Source organism: Sinocyclocheilus anshuiensis, unplaced genomic scaffold (assembly GCF_001515605.1).
Source record: "Sinocyclocheilus anshuiensis isolate Anshui unplaced genomic scaffold, SAMN03320099.WGS_v1.1 scaffold20, whole genome shotgun sequence".
NCBI classification, from domain to species: domain Eukaryota; kingdom Metazoa; phylum Chordata; class Actinopteri; order Cypriniformes; family Cyprinidae; genus Sinocyclocheilus; species Sinocyclocheilus anshuiensis.
This window is the reverse complement of record NW_015558646.1, coordinates 130,112-146,943: the sequence shown is the minus strand read 5'-3', so window position 1 is coordinate 146,943 and position 16,832 is coordinate 130,112.

The following is a 16,832-nucleotide window of genomic DNA, read 5'->3' as shown; positions in this document are numbered from 1 at the left end:
AACTTATTGTTTATTGAACTGTTGTATAAAATCAATATCACATTTGTAACCATGCTGATTTTTTTTTTTTTAAACGGCACTCTTCGTGTGATATTAACTATATGAAATTATATAAATATATACATTTTCTGCCCCCTTATCTTGAATTATGTGATCATTCCTAATGCATATTAATAGACTAAATCATGCAGTGAAAAAAGCACTCTAAATGCCTACAAGCATTAAGTTTAGGGTTGCCAACCATCCTGTATTAGCCGGGACGTCCCGTATTTTGGGCCTAATTGATTTGTCCCGTACGTGACTTCCCTTGTCCTGTTTGTTGACTGCTACGCTGATCTAACCACTGACTGATACAACAGCAGAAGTGCTGATCACTTGAGAATGATCACCGACACCTGTCATCATTCAATCACAGCTAGCCCCCCTCATGCAGTATACGTTAAGTAAATTAAGAAATCGTGAACATAAGGCTGAGGAACCCTCTGACGGCTGGTCACTCCCGCCTCACAGCAAGCGGTGCTGGCGCTGACGCCAATTCTGTCCGTGTTTTTACTTCAGTAAATTTTGGTGAATACAAACAAAGTGATTATTTTTCATGAGTCCAACATCCTGCCACGCAAGAGACGTGATCAGTAAGGGAAGTTGTCTTTCACTATTGTAATGTTGTTAAATAGAGAAAAACATTTTATATTTAAGTAACTAATAGCATAATTCTTAACCTTGGACCTTATTCTTGAAACACAAAATGACCAATAAAAAGGTGTCAAGCACCAAAAGCAGCCCATATTAAATCTATAAGCTGTCTTTAATTGAAAAATTTCGCATTTACGTATACACGGTTTTGTGTACACATACATTTTTGATTGAAAATACATGATTGTCCCGTATTTTCATTTTCTGAAGTTGGCAAGTTACGTCGCTTATGCATGCACTCTGTAGGTGTGTTTTGTTTGGTGTTTGCAATATTCACCTTATTTTTCTCGGAAGAGCGGGTGTGGCCATTTGTATATTTAATGTGTCTGGCTTCCGGTGTCAGCTATTTTTAGCTGTACAAAACAACTAATTTTGCCACTTGATACTGCAAACTGGTGTGTCTTACCGTATTATTTTAATGTATTATCTTAATTTTGAACACAATGGTTTGCAGTGCAAACAGTTTTACTGTTTACTGCATGTTGATCTTCTTCTCGTTATTTCCCTACCGCGGCTAATGAACTGGAAGTCTCACACATTCACAGAAAACGGCTTACTTCTGCGTTGAAAAATAAGGTGGATACTCGATAATGTGATGTCTCACGAGTTAAGTATTTGCGCTAAACCTGCGCAGATTTGGCTTGCATGTACTTCCTCAAGAAATTAAAGGGATAGTTCACCCAAAATGAAAATTTGATGTTTTTCTGCTTACCCCCAGGGCATCCAAGATGTAGGTGACTTTGTTTCTTCAGTAGAACACAAACAAAAATGTTTAACTCAAATTAAAGGGATAGTTCACCCAAAAATGAAAATTTGATGTTTATCTGCTTACCCCCAGGGCATCCAAGATGTAGGTGACTTTGTTTCTTCAGTAGAACACAAACGAAGATTTTTAACTCAAACCGTTGCAGTCTGTCAGTCATATAATGGAAGTGAATGGAAATCACGGCTTCGAGAATAAAAAAAACATACACAAACAAAACGAAATTAAACCCTGCGACTCGTGACGATATATTGATGTGTAAAGACGCAAAACGATTGGTCTGTGCAAGAAACTGAACAGTATTTATATTGTTTTTTACCTCTGATTCACCGCAATGTCCGAACTGTCCTGAGCGCATTCTCTACAGCCGGCACGTGACGCGTCTTCTTCTTCTTCTTGCTTTCCGGCAGATCGCAGACTTATAAGTGCATTATTGCCACCTATCTCTCAAATGGATCATTGACACTCTATCTACAATCTCAATTAGGAGTGTCAATGGTCCATTTGAGAGATAGGTGGCGGTAATGCACTTATAAGTCTGCGATCTGCCGGAAAGCAAGAAGAAGAAGAAGACGCGTTATGCGCCGGCTGAAGAAGAAGACGTGAACACGCTCAGGACAGTTTGGACATTGCGGTGAATCAGAGGTAAAAAACAATATAAATACTGTTCAGTTTCTTGCACAGACCGATCGTTTCGTGTCTTTACACTTCAATGTATCGTCACGAGCCGCAGGGTTTAATTTGGTTTTGTTTGTGTATGTTTTTTTGACTCTCAAAGCCGTGATTCCTATTCACTTTCATTATATGACTGACAGACTGCAACGGTTTGAGTTAAAAATCTTCGTTTGTGTTCTACTGAAGAAACAAAGTCACCTACATCTTGGATGCCCTGGGGGTAAGCAGATAAACATCAAATTTTAATTTTTGGGTGAACTATCCCTTTAATGAGTGAACATAACTTACGAAAAGTAACCCGCCAAATTGGCTAGTGATTTGACAGCGTTACCTGCCACAGCTGATTTTTACCCCCATTTGGTGGGTTGACGAGTGTTAATTTCAAACCCTGATAACAACTGAAAGCTGAACAGAATGTATCGATGAGATCATCTGTACTGTATATAAACACTATAAAATGCCTGTGAAATAGGTTGTTAAACCAATTGAGCTTGCTTTAAATAAATAAACACAATTAAAAATGTTATACAAAGGGAGCAACTTTGTTATAACCGTTGAAGCATATCTTATTAGACCTGTGAATTTAGAAGAGATCTTCTTTTCCATTCTACATTAATGATCGATTTGGCTTCAGCTGCCCCTTCACTAAATGAAAGCATTGGAGGCCCTCTGGGTTTTAGCAGTGGCACTCTTTTATCATTTGGTTCAAGAAGATGTCATGCCATGCGTTTCATATCCGAACTGCACACGCTCCTCGCTAAAGATAATTTTTAGCAGCAAGACCATGTACTGGCGCTCTCATGAGACTTCAGAGGAACGTGGCCAGGCGTAAGACTATTTTAAACGTGGACCTAATGCCATATGTGGGCGGTTTTCTTGATACATCTATTGTTAACCCTTTGTCTTGTGTCAATAAGGAACAAATACAGCAAGCGAAAATTAAAAGTTGAGTCCGTTATTCATAACATGACGTGGCCTGATGTGGCTATATATAATATCTCGCCAGATTGTAATTCAAAACTACAGTTATGGAAATAAGGAAATTAATCTATGAATCCCTTATATGTTTGATTACATACAATTACACTGTGATCAGACTTTTTGGTGGGCATGTAATGTGTTAGTGGAAGTGCTGGTGTGGAAAGGAGGTTTGTTTAAGACCCTCAGCAGCCTCTTCCATTAAAAGGGCATTCCACAACATTTTAATACAAGGTTCATTATGTTCAACATTAAAGTAACACCAGTGAATGCAACAGGGCATGTTTCTATAGTCTTTGTAGAAAATGGGTTATTGACCCATTCAGGGACAAAACAATTGTCTGTCGAGTCACTGGATCATTTCATCAACTGCTTCTTTAAAAACATTGAATCATTCACTGCTGATGAACTGATGAACAAACTGATGAACAAACATCACTGCTGTATCTTGCTAGGAGACAGCAATCTATTCTGCTTTGACTTTGTTTCTATTTGTCTTTCTATTTCCATTAGCAAAGCAAAATTAGACAAAGAAACTGGCAATATTATGTCAAAATGTAAGTTACTCAATATGACCATCTCGTTTATTGATTCTGTATAAAAGCAATACCTCATCTGCATTGTACCACTGGTCTGAATATCAACAGCTGTGATTACCTGTGGTCATGGTTGATATCCGTAACACCACATCTAGGTTGTGTGATATTGATTAATTGTATGTTTTTCAACATATTGCTGTAAAAAGCAATATATCTGCTTCACATAGTGCCTATAAGAAAATCCCTTACCCTTGGTAAAACATGTAGCCTCTTGTGACTCTTTGCTTCAGTCTAATCTAAAAATGCAACATGTTTACATGGAGCACATGGGGTAAAATATCAAATCAATTAAATGTGTTTTTCTCTCTTGACCTCACTTGTACCTTTTGTTCATTATCAGTGACTTCATGCAAGTCTTTTTATTGATTTTTAGTAACTGTCATTGCTCAACGAGAAACTGCAGGTCTAATTGTGGATTCCCTGGCAATCAGATATTTTTGTTATTGTTGTTTTTGCCGTTTCTTATTTGCTAATGCCTCGCAGACCAATTACAGAAATTCTATGCAGTATTTTTTACAAAGTAGAAATCAATAGTTACTGTGTGACAATTGCCTAACCTGTGCAGTAGAGCCTGCAAAATCCCTTTGTATGTCCAGCTGCTGTTGGAATCTTTAAGGGGATTCGAGTAGACCTTGCAACATTGTCTTTTCTATTGCTTAAATCCAGCATTTCAATATCAAGCCTCATACCTGCTTCAGGGCAGAGTTCTCCTAAAACAGAACTGACCGTTTTTTGGAGATGCTGATCCAATGTGGGCAAACTGTTCTCATGGCAATAGGATGCTTATGGGTTGGAGGTTAGTCTGACAGAGAAAAAACACTTTCCAGCTTCCTTTCCTTGATGAGCTTCACTTGCATAGGTAATCTTCTTCAAAATACATAAATAAGATGAATTGGTTAAATTATAGATCTTATATGTTCTGCAGACCTGAACTTGAAATATATAACAGAGAAAGAAATTTATAGCACTGACACCACTTAAATAGAAAAAAAATAAACTCTTTGAAGAGTGATGCTCACCACTTTATACTTATTCCTTTTACTATTCTCTTTCATCACCCGATCTGTCTCTATCTGCAAAATAGTACCGTTAGGTTGTATTCCATGCCACACTTGACACAGAAATTAACATCATTTTGTGATAATTAACCCTGCAGGCAACTATTTTGCCTTTGCCTTTCTTGAACAGAATAGAAAGAGAAAGACAGACAGAAAACTTTCTCTATCTGTTCTGTTTGCTTTCATGGATGTCTCTCTTCCTAAAGGTTATTCATGACATTATTACAATGTCCTTTTTCTAGCTTGTACTTCGAAAAACTGTTAAGGGAATTATTATGCTATTTGTTACTATATTACTCAAAGGAAATACTTTTTTCACCTCTCTCCAGAGGATGGGTTTTGTTTTTCTTAAGAGGACAGGTGCAGAGGAATCATTTGTTCTCTCTCACTGAGCATTCTTCCAGTTAAACTTTTGTTCTCTCCTGGGAGTGAAGAAAGAGACACGGGAAAAAAGAGACTAATTATTTTCAGTGACTATTATCAGTCATTAAAAAGCAAAAACTCAAAGACAGAACATCTGAGGTAACAAAAACAAAAGCCCTTTGCTTCTTTGCAAGACAGGTGCATGCATTTTACTACCAGCACACAGAAAGATACACTATTACACATTTACGGTAACCAATTATTGTTGCTCTCTCGGGGTGTGCAGATGCCCTCTGAGGAGATTGGCATGGGACTGAAAAGGAGAAGGCCAGAGGCTAACAGCAATCTGAAGAGAGGAGATGAAGAGAAAAGAGGGAAAAGGAATTTTTGCAAGAAAGTCTGAAAAGTGCAAACAGAGGAAGAGGTCAAGAAAATGTACTTTGTTTGCAAAATTACACTCTATACCATTTTTGGGAGCATAAGTGGAGTTTTGCTTCAGTGTATGCATGATTGTATTCTCTATATGTATTTATATTTATTTATTTGTTGCCATATGAATTCATTTCAGATTTCAACAGAACAGATAAAACATTTTAATACATTTAATGCTTTTTTTTTATTCTTTTTTTTTACATATTGCAAACCAGTAATTGGTCTTAAATATAAAATATATGAATTAAATAAATTATGTACTACATATAGAATTTTTAAAGTAATTAGTTACTTATTTACTTACTAATTTACTTTTAATTCAATCATCCTTGCTTAATTAATTTAACTTTAATTAAGCAAGGATGCGTGAGTTGATCAAAATTGACAGAAAAGTAATTTGTTACAAAATATTTCTACTTCAAATAAATGTTGTTCTTTAGAACTTTTTTATTCATCAACAAATCCTGAAAAAAAAATACTCATGGTTTCCAAAAATATATTAGGAAACAACTGTTTGCAACATTGATAATATTAGAATGATTTCGATCATATGACTGCTGAAAACTCAGCTTTGCCATTACAAGAATGCATTACTACATTTAAATTCATATTGAATTCATTTTAAAATAAATTAAAATACAAATCAATTATTTTAAATTGTAAAAATATTGTACAATATTTGTTATCAAATAAATGCAGCCTTGGTGAGAATAAAAGACTTACAAAAACTTTAAAAAATCTTAACGCACCAAATTTTTCAGTTGTAATGTTTATTGATATACTGTATATACTCTCTTTCTCTCTCTCTCTCTCTCTCTCTCTGTACTCTCTCTACTCCCCTCTTTTAGTCACTTTTTCGTTCTCCTCTTTCTTCCCATTAATCATATTTGTTCACATTACCGAGGAGAAGGCAGAGTAACACTGCAGATAGGAGTCTTAATTACCAGGAACGATCTAACACACACCAGAACCTGTGTGAAGATCAAACAGCCTATCTGCTTACCGTTCAAATATCCCTGTCATTTAGCACGGAGAGCAAATTTGATTTTTCCAGCATTTTGTACCTTTCCCGGTAATTGAATTGTGCACCTCATAACTAAACATTACCTCCGCAAATAGGGCGACACTAACATGTTAAACCACTTAATATCATCTGTTGTGGCTTGTGACCGAGAGCGTTTAAAGCAGTCATGCATGCTTAGAGGTGTGGATGGCATGGCGACTTAGCGAATTTAATGAACTTAGTGCTCATAAATAATTAGCAGGGCCAATTAACGCTTGACAGCATATATGTGTGTGCGTGGAGGGCCGTCTTCACAGCCAAGAGAAGTCAGACTGAATTAGAATTACAAACAGATACACAAATAACTCTGTAATCATTGCAGGCGTTTCAGCTAGCTTAGATTAGGTCAGCTAATTGGCACACTAACATGATTTAAATAGCTCAAATTAATGTTGGACAAAATTAGTGAGGTCTCTTTAAATGAATCCCATTTCAAGCTTATTTCTTTCAGATCCTCCTCTTTTTTAAGCCTAGATTTCATTCCTTAACTCTCTATCGCCGTCTCCCTCACACACACACACTTCCACGACCCCTTATAATAATTTCAGAACATAAAGCCTCTGGTATTCAGTTGATTTACATATTTCAGTGATTAAGTATATATGTCAACGCTGATTTCTTGAGACAGGAGAAAGGCATGATTTATTTATAGGTGGTGGGAGGAAAGGCACTGTGCACATGTAAACAGTCTAAAAACAGTCCAATACGTTTCACTGTTCACCGCGCTCTCGTATGACCAACATGTGAAGCTTATCTGCATATGCGGCATCCAAATGTAAACGTAAACCTAATGAAAGTCAGAATCAATCATGCAATATTCTAAATATATTCCACCGTCTCGTACAGCGAGAGCAGGTGACCCGAACTCATACACATCCCGCGAGACTAATTTGCCTTCCTCTAAATCAATCACTCAGACCATCAAATCAGCCCATCGCATTGTTTGTTACTCATAGATGCTCACACATGGAACGAGTTTTCATTTCGCTCTGTTTATGAGGCATAATAAAATGTTAAATGAACTGCCAGAGGGAGTAAAGATGGGGAGACGACTCACATCGAGCTTTATTCAGCGATGTTCACAAGATTACGTTTACTACTGAGCAATATCACAGGAACAGGACCCCTTGGCCACAAATCAAGTGAGTGTTTGCAGTAAATGCAAGTGTATTCAAGCACGTTAGTGCCACCGAACTGCTTCTTCTGTGAAGTTAAATCTTCACACTATTGTTCTAAATAAAGTGAGTGAACAAATTCAAAGTATCCACATGGAGGTGTTGAGAGAAATTGGCACCTTAAGGCAAATCCTCCATATTAAGTCTGAAGTAGATGATTTCTCAACTTTTGGCTGCTAGGATACATGCAATATTTCTCTGCTTTGATCAGATTTTCTTGATTCCAAAGTGAGCGCCATTTCTGGCAATAGGTGGTACAGAAAGAGATACAAAAATAGTAATTAATCAGGTCTCTTAACTGTAAAACTGGCTGATTTTTTAATTTGCTGTAAGTTTCCAAAAAACTACACAACTGTCAAATTCAATATACAGGAAAGATTGGTATATTTTGGATACATAATAACTTTAAATTTACATCTGATGCGCAGTGCCTTTTGACTGCCATTTTGTAATCCAAATTACAAACCAAACATTAAAGGAATAGTTCACCCAAAAATTATATCAATTTCCTTGCCCTTGTGTCATTTAAAATCTGTATGATTTTCTTTCTTCCATGGAACAATAAAGAAGATATTTTGGACAATGTACTTTCATGGTGCATGACAGCCCCTGGTCACAGTCTATTTCTGATGTATGAAAAAGAGCAGCATGGACATTCTATTACACATCTCCTTTTATGTTCCAAAGTGCGGGAAAAATCCCACTGGTACGGATGAGAAGCTGATGACAGAATTTTAATTTTAGGGTGAAATATTCCTTTAAAGGTCACACAGTCTCATCCAATACAAATTCAATACCCGTGATGAAAAAAAAAAAATCTATTGGTGTCTGTTCTTTAATAACCCTTTGGTCAGCCTGCTCTGGTTTCTTGGTTTTAGAGGGTTTCTGGCCATGTGTCAGCTAATCAGATTAAAAGATTGTCTGGGCATCCTGCTGAAATAAACAAATAATAAAATTAATGCAATAAAAATAATATATAAATAATACAAATAAATAAATGATACATTATGTTTAAACCTGTCCAAGTTGGTTTAGCCTTGCTAAACTGGTCTTTAGCTTAGTCTAAGTTGCTTAATGTTTAATGTTGTTGAAGCTAATGCAAAACAGCTTCTGATATTGTAATCATATATAAAAAAAGAGTCCAAATAATTAAATTTAAAACAAGTCTAACAACAGCCCTGTTTAGACAATTTCACATCGACTATGCAAAAACAACCGTAAACTTCCGATCCTTGATATATTAGTTGTGGATACTGCCGTGAAACACAAGCAAGCATGTGTTTTTATTCTCATCCCATTCATGGAATCCTATAGCAGATTTACCTCAGATAATAAAAGCGCTCCTCGGATAACCTTGCCATTCATCAAGCCCTGAGAGCTTTTTACCTGTGTCTTCTGCATGAGGCTAGACAGCCCATAAAACATCACTAATTAAATGCTGCTTTGGAGCTTCGCCTGACCAGGTTTGAGCATTTTTAGAAACCGTCAGCGGTGTTCACGTAAGCATTACAATAACGCAACGATACGATGAAAAAGAAAAGAGCGGAGCCCAAGAGAAGTGTTTATTGTGTAAATTAGTTCACGCCGCTCCTCAGCACCCCGTAAACAGTTGGAGTTCTCTTCCCTCGCATTAATCTTTATGATTATCTCTATTATCATTTCTCTTTATTCGCTTTCCATCCCCTCAGGCTTTGGCAGTTTAACAAGAAAGCAGCAATTAAACTCACTCAGGGGTTAGAGGCCGAGAAGGCCAGCGGGAGCACAAAAGGAACGGAGAGCGCACAGGGAAGAAAGAGAGACACGGAACGAGAATGTGTTTTGCTGTAGCTCTATTACACGAGGCTTGCCATCTCAGGGACCCATCTCGTCAGTAGGGTCATAATCCTGAGAGAATAAAAAGCTAATTTTCTCTTAATGAAGAGATGGAGGAACATTTGCTCTAGGTTGCTCCAACTGCTACTAGAGTAACGACCGCTCAGTCTGAGAGAAAAAGCGAGGGCAGGGCAGGTGAGACACTACTTTCTGCCCACTACAGCAGGGCCAAACCCAGAGAACATGTTAGGTTGGCAACCTCTAGTTCATGACAGATGCTTCGTACCATGAGCAGCCCCATGGCCCTACAGCGCAAAGGCCAGAAAGACGAGGTTCAAAGAGGCTGGAGAGAATGTAGAGAAGACGAAAGAGAAAGAAAGAATCAGCCAACGGATTTGAAGGGATAAAGTCAGACAGGTGACATAAGGGTGCAATTTGGAGCAAAGCTCTGCGGCTGGGCAGTGAATTCAAAGAGGTTTGCTGCTAGATGTTTTTTGGCAGCATATCAAATGTTGAGGGATATATTCAGAAGCTATTATATTGTCTGTAATCATTTGTAACTGTTTTACGTGTCGACTTTCATCTATTGTTGTGCATTGTGTCGAAATGTCACACATTGTGAATTGTGAGTTCCCTGAGATGATCAGATCAAGCTGTATGAAAAGATGCCAAGCTGTGTGGCAGAACAAAGGGAGATTCAAAGCAAATCTAGACTAGTTTCTCCCTCTTTCTCACACATATGCACAAACTCACACATATGGTCAGAAATGATCTTTTGTCTAAGATTTATGACACCATTTCAAACGACGAGTCTGGAAAACATCTCGAGAAAACCTATAATCCACCTTACTATCTAAATGGAAACTTCCTATCGACTTCTGCTGTTCTTCTATATTCTTCTCTTGTATATTAAGCTTAATATAATTACTACTGACTAACCCTAAAATACTAGCTTAAAATTTATATTCTCAAATGACAAATAACTAATAAATGGAAAATATTACAATTCTATAAAATTCTATAAAAAATCTTTAAAAAAAAAATAATAATAATAAATTACTATAAATAAAATGTATAGTTTTATATTCTACAAGGCATCACAATATTATAAGTGAAAAAATCTGCTAAAAAATTATTTAACAGTGTTTTTTTTTTTTATATATAATTAACTGTAAGTAGATGACCACAAAGTTGTTGGTAAAATATATATCATCTTTCTCAATGAAAGCTATTATTCACTGGAACACTCTACCAGAAGACAATAAAATTCTATAAAAAATCTTTAAAAAAAAAATAATAATAATAAATTACTATAAATAAAATGTATAGTTTTATATTCTACAAGGCATCACAATATTATAAGTGAAAAAATCTGCTAAAAAATTATTTAACAGTGTTTTTTTTTTTATATATAATTAACTGTAAGTAGATGACCACAAAGTTGTTGGTAAAATATATATCATCTTTCTCAATGAAAGCTATTATTCACTGGAACACTCTACCAGAAGACATAAGGATGTGCACATCTATTGACATGTTTAAATTAAAACTAAAATTTTATTTAAAAGCAACTCAAATCTGTAAACACTGATATAGTTGTGGCTTAACTGAACGTTATTTTTACTGTTCTTTTTTGGCTCTGATGGAATGTGTATAAGTATTACTGTATTGTATGTGTTTGTTATTTTGTTCTTATGTCTATCTGTGATTATGATTACCTGCCAAGGGACCGCGGATGAAAACTAGCCATTGGCTAAATTCGGTACAATGCATGAAATGGAAACATTTATGTTAAAATTGTACATGGTCCCTTTTCAAATAAAGTTTAATAATAAAAATAATAATAATAATAGGCAGAAATGTTTAAACATCTGATTTTGAATGATACATATCCAATATGGACCCAAACCGATGTCCAAGAGCTTGTAACACTCCAAAGAGAAAGGAAAAATTTTAATCGCATCATATGACCCATTTAAAATGTTCATGTGGGATCACAACTGATATGGTATCAAATATGTCAGTGTTTGTTTGTTTTTTTAGTTTGTTTTTTTGCTACGCATAGGAAAGAAAAATCACAAATGAGAATAGAGTATTTAAATAGAGATCAAACTGAAACCTTTGCTTAAGCCTCTTGCTTCTCAGATTTTTCTCAATAAGAAAGAAAAATACCCTGATAATGTCACCTGTGTCTCTTCTGGAGTTTGCAAAGATACTTCAACTATGTCATAAACCATGCTCAATTTTTTCCAAAATAACAAAGTCTGCAATAATAAAAAAAAAATGTCAATATTATCTCAAGCATTTCTCATCAGATAGTTTCAAGATCAAATTATCTGAGCTATGCAATTCACATTAAAGCTCCATAACCTCAATGTCAACATTTGTCTCAATTATTTCTCTTCTTTTTTTCCTTACAAGAAACACCTGAGACAAACATGAACTTCAGTGGGGAGAAAAAAAAAGAGAACTCCATCAAGATTCCTGAAGAGGCAACCTTTGAGCAGCCATTGAGCTACTCCTAGGGACTTTTTCAGCAATTTTCTAGCTAGTATAGCTAGATCATTCATACACACAGAGCCCATTACACTGGCTGAAAGACATGCAGTGAGCATCATAAATGGCTAAATGAGGGCTGGACAATCTCCTAGCTGTGTCCAGCATGCCATCCGCCGGCTCCCCGAACATTGGGATTGGACCATGTTTTGGAATCCCACCCGAAAGAGAAACCCTGACATTTGAGTGCGTCCAAAATCCTGAAAAGCAGTAATAGCCAAAAAGCTCAGTTTAGGAATGGAAGATTCATTTAACGCCAGGCCACCCTCACACATAGACACGCTCACACTAACACGCACACCCAGAATTCACTCAATTCCTTTATTTAGCCCAAATCATATAATTTGCTCTTTTCACATACACCTTTTAGACAGCGTCTTTTCTGTCATGGCGGCTGGAACTGTTTGAGTTATCATTTGATTTCATCAGCACAATGCCATTTATCAAGAGATTCAGACAAATGATATGCTACAGACCCACAATGCCCCCTTCTGGCCACTTCTGAAACTTTTTCATTGGTTCCTCAGGAGAAAGGCCTATTGTGGAAATAGTATGTCTCGCTACTGCAGTCAAACGGCATCATTCAGAGACCTGCATCTACACATCCAATAATGACAGATTATGCAGTCGATACTGATCCCGATATCATGGCCATAAGGAATCGTGGTATAGTGATATCTCACACAACATTATGTGAACATTATAGGCGCATTGAGCTCACCATCAGCACATAATGTTAAAGTGTCATGCTAAAACTAGAGCTTTCTATATCTAACAGACAATTACCACACATTCCACGAAACAAATTGCTTTACTCTCAAGGTTTTGAGCTCCATGAGGGCCTTTTAATTTCCAGTGGTAAGTATGTTGGTGCTGAATATAGCTGTTGAAGCTAGCTCTCCTGGTGAGACAGCAGTGTTCAAATCTCAAATGGATTTAACCACAGCTTTCCAGTGTATTTCCTGCAATAAGAGATTTGTGTGACACTATGTGTCTTTGTCTACATACTCGATTTTTGGTGCCTTTCACAGTCCCATTAGTCCAAACCACTCTGCTGACCGGAAAGAAAAAGTGATAGATGTTGCAGTGTCCTAGCATGCTCTCTCAATCTCCTTTGTTATAACTTTTTTTTGTACTTTTTGCCAATGCAGGGCAGGAAAAAATGTCACAGCAATGCAAGAATATTGGCCAATGTCTGTGTGTGAGAGAGAGGGGAAATGAAGGGGAGTGTGTGTGTGTGACTGAACAGAAGCTTTGATGTTTCACACCTTCTGAAGTGGGCCTTCTTCGGGTGTCTAAAGTGGAGAGGTCCTAGAACTGGAGGGAGAGGCGTACTTGTTCAAAGACTCACTCTTTCTATCACTCCCTCTCTTTCTCAGGAAAAAAAGTATAATTTTGACTATTCACTGTAGCCTGTGGCACAGGTACACAGCAGCAGATCTATTCTGTCAAAATATCACCAGGATTGTTAGACTCTTTCACAGTAATTAAAGGTGCAGCTCTTTTTTTTCCAATGTTAAAATAGACACAACTAAAACATTGTTGGGACCATGATTTGGAACTCTACACATACTTGTGGTTCCATCAGACAATCAGAAGTGTCATTATACTGCAGCTCCAGAATGATTAGTGGCTCAAAAAAAATTAAAACAATAAAAAATATATATTTTAAAACTAGTACCTCTGGTGGTTCCTGTGCCATCCATCCAGAAATGGATGTTGAGATGAATGGGATGGATTGGTCTCTCCAGGATGGTTCCCGCCAAGTATTACATGCCTCCAAACAATGACAGTGTGTTAGGGAAACCTGTCTAAAAGCTTTTTGAAATTTGAAATGTGCCTTTAAATGTCAAATGAAACAAATAAATTGATATTTTGAACTTTCTATTCCTAAAAAGGTTTCCACAAAAATGTTAAGCAGCACAACTGTTTTCAATAAATGTTTCTATCAAATCCACATACTAGAGCGATTTCTGAATGATTATTTGACACTGAAGTCTGAATTAATGGTTCCTGAAAATTCAGCTTTGCCATCACAGGAATAAATAACATTTTAAAATATATTCAAATAGAAAACAGTTATTTTAGTAATAATATACCACATTATCATAATTTTCACTGTATTGAAATTAAATTCTCATTCAAACTCTAAGCACCATCTTTGGACACAGACAACTTCCCCTCAAATACTGTGTTCTCAATCCTTCACATCACTCACAAGCATGCACCCATTAAATGTGAAGCATGCGATTATGAGATAGATTTGCTTTGTAGAGACCTGTCTGATAGAAATGAGAGCAGAGCCGCTAGCTCATAAACAGGCTGGCAGTTTTTATGCTCTTGAATAATTCATTTAATTTCATGTGTTGCCTGTATATTAACTATAACAAGCCCAAACCTGTCACAGTCAGAATATTTCAAAGACATCACAATGAGCTGTTGAGAGGCGGCAACCCAGACTAAATGACTCATCTGTGTGTGTGGGAGAGAACAAAGAGAGAGATCAGATGCAGGTCTCTGTATGTGACCTACAGCACAGCAGGTCTCTGATTCTATGCCTGACTGACTTAGACATGTGCCACCTGTGCACACATACTTGCGACCATACATGCTTACACACCTGCTATCGCGGTCAAGACTTTGCATTGACTTCTATTATTTTTATTCAGAGACAATTTTCTGTGGCCTAACTCTTGTGGTTAATATGTGTGTGTGTGTGTGTGTGTGTGAAAGAAATTGATAATTGAAACATTTTAAACCGTTTCCAGAATAAAATAGCATTCGTCCAGCAGGTGGCGCCTCATCACAACATTTTGTTATAATGTCTCCAAATTCTTGCAAACTCTGATTTACAGTCATGGCCAAAAGTTTTGGCAGTGACAAAAAAATGTTTTTTCAAAGTTTGCTGCGTCAGTATTTGTAGATTATTTTTCCACGTGTTTCTATGGTATACTGGAAAACAATGATAAGCATATCATAAGTTTTACAGGCTTTTATTGGCAAAATAATATAATGAATCAATAACCTCTGCATAACCTCTGCAATTCGCTCTGGCATGCTGGATATTAGCTTCTGGGCCAAATCCTGACTGATGGCGATCCATTCTTGCCATATTAGTTCTCGGAGTTGAGTATTTCCTGCAGAATTTCAGTCTGTCCTTGACGTTTTTCTTGGAGAGAAGTGGCTTCTTTGCTGCCCTTCTTGATGCCAGGCCGTTGTCCAAAAGTCTTGGCCTCACTGTGCGTGCAGATGCTCTCACACCAACCTGCTGCCATTCCTGAGCAAGCTCTGCACTGGTGGTGACACAATTCTGTAGCTGACTCCTCAGGAGGAGACGGTCCTGGTGCTTGCTGGACACCCTGAGACGTCCTGAAGACTTCTTCACTGCAGCCGAACCTCTCTCCTTGAAGTCAGTCTGCTCTTACAATCGAATTAGTATGGTAGTGATTTTACCTGACTAGTACTCATTCACACTTTCACATGTGCTGGTGATATGATTAGTCAATTAATGTTAGCTGGTCATGTTGTGTCAGGATAAAAAAAAAAAACAGTGAAATTTGTTTGTTTTTGTTTTTTAAGTTAATTTTTTGGCCAATGAAGATTTTAGCAATTATTTAAAATGCATCTGATCACTCTACACAATAATCTAGAAACAATGTGAATGAACACCACAACAGCTTAAGCAGCAAACTTTGCAAAACACTAAATTTATGTCACTGCCAAAACTTTTGGCCATGACTTTATATATATATATGTATGTGTGTGTGTGTGTGTTTGCATATAACATTACTAGATGCATATATTTTCCTGAAAATACACAGAGAAATACATCCTACAAATACCACTAAAATACCACTGAAACAACACATACCATGTGTTTAAAAAAAAAAAAAATCCCCGACTTATAAATTCTAGACTGTAAATTCTACTCCTTGTTACAAATATGGTAGAACCATCATTTCTACCACAAAAGACTGCTTTGTATGTAATCTTCCTGGTCTATCTCAATTCCTCAGCATATCCAATAGCTCAGAAAAACTTGATAATGTAACAGAAACTATGGACTCTCTCTTTTCTAGCATTTTAGATATGGTTGCTCCTTTACGCTTAAGGAAGAGTAAGGAAATCAGTTTGACACCGTGGTATAATGACACACTCGTGCCCTAAAGAGAGCAGCCCAGAAAATGGAGCACAGCTGGAGGAAAACAAAACTAGAGGTATTTCGTATTGCATGGCGGGAAAGTACCCTATTCTACAGAAAAGCCTTACAAACCGCTAGATCTGATTATTTTGTGTCTCTTTTAGAAGAAAACAAACATAACCCCAGGTATTTATTTAATACAGTGGCTAAATTAACGAAAAATAAAGCATCAACAGGTGTTGACATTTCAACGGTATCTGTGGTATCTGTGAGGATTTCCAGTCAGGATTTAGACCGCATCACAGTACTGAGACTGCTCTCATTAGAGTTACAAATGACCTGCTCTGATCATCTGATCGTGGTTGTATCTCTCTGTTAGTGCTACTGGATCTTAGCGCTGCGTTCGACACTATCGACCACAGCATTCTTTTGAATAGACTAGAAAACTTTGTTGGCATTAGTGGAAGTGCATTAGCATGGTTCAAATCGTACTTATCTGACCGCCATCAATTCGTAGCAGTGAA